This window comes from Spinacia oleracea, chromosome 1 (assembly GCF_020520425.1).
Source record: "Spinacia oleracea cultivar Varoflay chromosome 1, BTI_SOV_V1, whole genome shotgun sequence".
NCBI lineage: Eukaryota > Viridiplantae > Streptophyta > Magnoliopsida > Caryophyllales > Amaranthaceae > Spinacia > Spinacia oleracea.
The window spans coordinates 7,263,552-7,268,485 of NC_079487.1; the positions used below are offsets into that span (position 1 = coordinate 7,263,552).

Genomic DNA, 4,934 nt, shown 5'->3' on the forward strand with positions numbered 1-4,934 from the left:
GTCGGCGGCTGACATTTAGTGACGGAAAAATCAGTCGCTAAACATTAAAATTCAGTCGCAAAACGTCTTTAGCGACGGATTTGTGACTGATTTGATCCGTCGCTAAAGACCTGGTCGCAAAATTTTAACTGTCTCAGTTTTGCAACCGACAATATTATCAGTCACCAAATGGTAACCACTAAATCTGTGCTTTTTTGATGACTGATTAGTAATCATCGCTATTTTGTTACCGGATTTTCTAGTTACTATGTAGCAACTGACATTTTATTAGTACCTAATTGGTGATGGTTATTTCGTGACAATATAGTGACCGTATTACGCAGTCACAAATTAACGACCACCAATTTCGCGGCAATTTAGTGACCGTATCACGTGGTCACAAATTAACAACCAACGATCTCGTGACAATTTAGTAACTGTATCATATAGTGACAAATTAACAACAAACGTTTAAGCAGTCGCTAAATTGGTACTAATTGGTACTGGCTAATTCCGTCGTAGTTTAGTGACTAAGTGATTTTAGTCGCTAAATTGGTACTAAATGTATTAGTTCCGATGTGGCAACTAAAAAAGTCGGTTGCAAATTAGCCACCTTCTTAATTTATTGGTGACGAAGAATTTTTAAGATAATAATATTTGCAATATATATTACTCTATATAACCCAATGAGTTCTATTTTTTGTTGTAAAAAAATCATTGTATTAAACTCAAAGAAAATGGCGTTTGTACAAGTGAAAACAAACAAACACCTAGCGAACAACACTTTGAAAGCCATAAAGGTGATACAACTCTTAGCAAAGTTAACCATAGTCAACTATGGTAAAAAAAAATGCCTGAGCTCAAACAGAACAGATAAGGTCTTCAACTAAGGTCTTCAACTGCTATGAAAACATATAAGGTCTTCAACAGCTACTATGAATTCCCTACTTCTCTGCAGCTTTAATTTGGCTTACGACGTCTATGGAGTTGCATCCCGGCTCCTGGCTAACCGAGTAAATTAAAAGCTGTTAGCATAGAGCTTCACACCATTTTTGAGAAAGAATACGGATTATTGAATTCAGTTATTCCTCACCATTTTTGAGAAATCGACCTAACTCCAGAGCTTTTAGACCAGGGGGAAACAAATAAACTTCCCTCATCAACCTCCATAAGAGTATAAATGACATTAAGTACCTATAACACCGAAACAATGTCTGAGACTAACAAAAAAAAGTTACAAGACTAAGTATGATAACCAATGCTTTCAATTGCAGCGCGCTTACTTTGAGAGCACATGAGCAATGGCTGCACGCCTGCACCACTCACACCCAAATGACATGCAAAGATAAGAACTGCATCCAGTACAATATTTGCACCATCTGCTGCAACTGTAAAACAAAACTCGGAATGGTAAATAGAAGAGAGCCAGAGTACTTATTCAAATCTACTTCATTAATTACATAATATTTCTACTGTCAAGAGTAGCAATTGATGTTTATAACTATAAGACTTTTTACCTGTAGCGTAAAGGGGAGTTGTCGTATCTTTAAAACCTCGAAAAACACCTTGCATTGCTAAAGAAAGAAGCACAGCTGGAGCACCTAAGGATCTTAGTGTTAAGTACTTAAGAGCTGGTTGTAGCATCGGGGAGTCCTGCAGAATAACCAAACACAGAAAGAACTCAGCAGAAAATCATAGTGATCAATGAGGGTTAATTAAGCAACTGTTTATACGTGGGTGAGAAAACATACTGAACAAGATGATGCTCAAAGAAACTTATTACATGTTTTATACCCATGATTCCTAAAGGCATTTTAGCTCCAAAGAAAAGGAATATGGTTTGACACACACCAAGGAACAATCCAAGAACAAGTGCAGTAGAAGCTGACGGGATATGCCGCTTGTCTCCTCCTACTTTAACCTTCTCAGGACTACTGATTGAGACTTTATTTGTCTTTTGTTGACTTCCATGTAATCTGAAAAATGTCAGAATCATGGAAAGATTATGTTAAAAAAAGTTTGTAGAAGATAAAATGTTAAATATCTGATGTAGCAAGGACCTTCTCTGAGAAGAGAGTCATCTTTCTTAATATTTGTGATAGAACCCTCCTCTAGTTTCCCAAGTACATCATCTTGAGACATCATCTCTTTAGAGTTACCAGTTTCAGCAGATTCCTGCTGATGTTGATTTTCAGCATCTTTGACTTCTGCGTTCATTTTACTCACTGTCTCCTCCTCGGCAACAAAAGAAGTTGTAATGCTAACAAGTGGGTATATAGTAATTTTTGATGCTTGGTTGAATATAGATATGGAAACTCCAACTGCTACAAGTTCCACCGCGCCTACACACACAATAAACGAGCCAAACATTTGTATGATTGATCGAAAGGTTTCCGTATAGTTTAAAGTATGATGCATTAGCAATTAATGTTGCAGTAAATAGTTAAAGAGAAAGAGAATACAAGGAAAAGAAAGGTGCGGCATACCAATGTGGCCAATAAAAACGGTGTCAATCAGAGAGGCAACAGGAGCAGCAGCTAAAGCCAAAGTTGCACGGAGTTGAAAGCAACAAAATGAATGGCTTTACAAGATAGTTTGCCAAGGATTGTATAATATGGCTTTACAACAATAAAATGACTGATATAATATTTTATGACTTTACAGCAATAAAATGACTTATACCACATGATATGGCTTTACAGCCCCAAATGAATTACATGTATATCTCAAGTCTCAAGTAGGGGAAACTACCATATTTGCTACCAAGTGTCGGTAATGAATTCATATCAAAATTTTAAAATGTTAAACATAGGCTACTACAAAGAGCCTAAACAAGAGGACATTAAAATTTCAACTTATACCACAACAAATATTCAAACTACGCTTTATCAGACAACAACCAGTTGAAGAACATGAGTGAAGATTATGCAGATCAATGCTTCTAGATCAATGGCTATTACTTGAAAAATCCAGATCAAAACAAAATCCTATATTTCTAACTCACGAACTCACTAACTAACTAATAAAATAGGTAAATTTAAATAAAATCAGATACTAAATTTTTAAGTACAAAGCTCATCAATATATATCACTCAAGAATTGGACCTTGGCTATTTCCATAGTTTCTTTGTGACATGATGATAATTAATCAAGAAAAAACACTCCTTCCGTTGTAACAAATAAAAGAAAATATTGAGATATTAAATCAAAGATATGTTCCATATCTTACCTCTGTATCATCCATGTAAATCGCAGATGACGTGATTGAATTTGACATCTTTTTCTTCCCCCTGTTACAAGCCCAAAAGAATATATGTAAAACACCATCAAACAAGCTAATGAGTCAACACAAAACCAACCAATGGTGATACACACTGATACAACCAAGGTTGTATAGAAGCATACCAGAATGTCAGAACCTGCAGAACATATTAACACCAACTGCAAAACAGAAACCTGCAGAACATCATAACAACAACTGCAAAACAGGAGCACTACCACCAGACCAACTTCAACCTACAAAATGCAACAGAATAGCTGGACAGTAGCTCAAACAAAACAAACAAGGCTGCCTGCTTCTTCAACACGCAATTAATAATTCAATAACTCAAAGTTTCTCAACATGTTCACAACTAAAAGTAACCATATCCAAAACATAAATAAATACCGCATAGGACGAAAACCAAAACATAGTTCCTAACACATGAAGGTGCTAAATATAGTCTATTCAGAAATGAAATAATCTAAGCTTGAGATTGTGAAAATTCAGAGAATTTCTTTTGAAGCTCCAAGATCATTTCCTTGTTCCTCTTCTCATCTTTTTCAAGCACTTCTATCTTGTTTAAAGCATCTGAGAGTTTTTGGTTTGTTTCAGTGAGCTCACTAGTTGTAGATTCAAGTTGACCTTTGAGTTGAGAGACAATGCTCGATGAAGGTGTTGATATATCATTGGTAATTGATTTTCCTGGCCTTGTGAAATAGTTTCCAGCACTATTTCCTAATCCAAAAAAAGTTCCTTTCTTTGAATATCCACCAACCGCTTCATAAAATATTTCATCATCTCCCTTAGTCGAGCCACTTGCTTGTGCTGCAGCTTTCTTGGATTGAAAATTATTCTGCCACAAGAATGTTGTACAAGTGACATTATTAGAAGATAAGCCCAAGAGTTATACGTAAATTCATACATTTATATCATTCAAACAACGAAAACAAAATAAGAAATCCGCTAGAACTAAAGATGAAAAGTTCTTATAAGAAGTCCGCTAGTAACATTTAGCCACACAAGAGTACAGAAACTTATTGTATACAAGTAATATATACGGAGTATTTTATTTTCACATCGACCAGGTGTACAGTGCTAAGTAAATGTATTTACCAGGTTATTAACGCTACAAGAGAATGGCTGGTTATACATTTTTGTAGAGTGTTCAAAAGAGGCATTGATCTTCATACTTGAACCAATACCAAACAACAAACTTTCAATACTATGAATTAAAAAAGTATGAAAGAAACACATACCCATATATTTTGTGCCGCCTCACTTGTCATAGTATTGTCCTTTTTTGTATGATTTTTCAAGTACAGATCAGGAGCAGAAAGGATCTTTCCATTCTTTTTCATCTATACATTATATTTACATGTGCATAAAATTTAATTAGACACTCGAAAATAAAATTAAAAAAATTTGGGAACTTACAATAATGACATATATATTATATACCTCTCGTTTAGCTATCTCAGTTGCTGAGACTGATCCCTGACTATGTTTTATACCTTTCTTTTCTCCCTCCAACCTATTTAGAATAGATTGTTGTGATTTCTTCTTAAAATCGTCTGATTCTCGAAGAATTTTAAGCTCACTCCTAACTTCTGCAGACAACCAAGGTATAATTGTGTTGTTTTTTGCCTTGCCGGCCCTAGAGGCCATGCCTTTAAGAGATATTGCAGCTTTCTTC

The 4,934-nt window shown here is 35.2% G+C and overlaps 1 pseudogene; it reads right to left on the minus strand.

The window, feature by feature from the left end:
* Positions 1–1,061: 1,061 nt before the first annotated feature.
* LOC110779483 (protein DETOXIFICATION 43-like) lies at positions 1,062–3,670 on the minus strand (annotated as a pseudogene).
* Between the last annotated feature and the right edge of the window lie 1,264 nt (positions 3,671–4,934).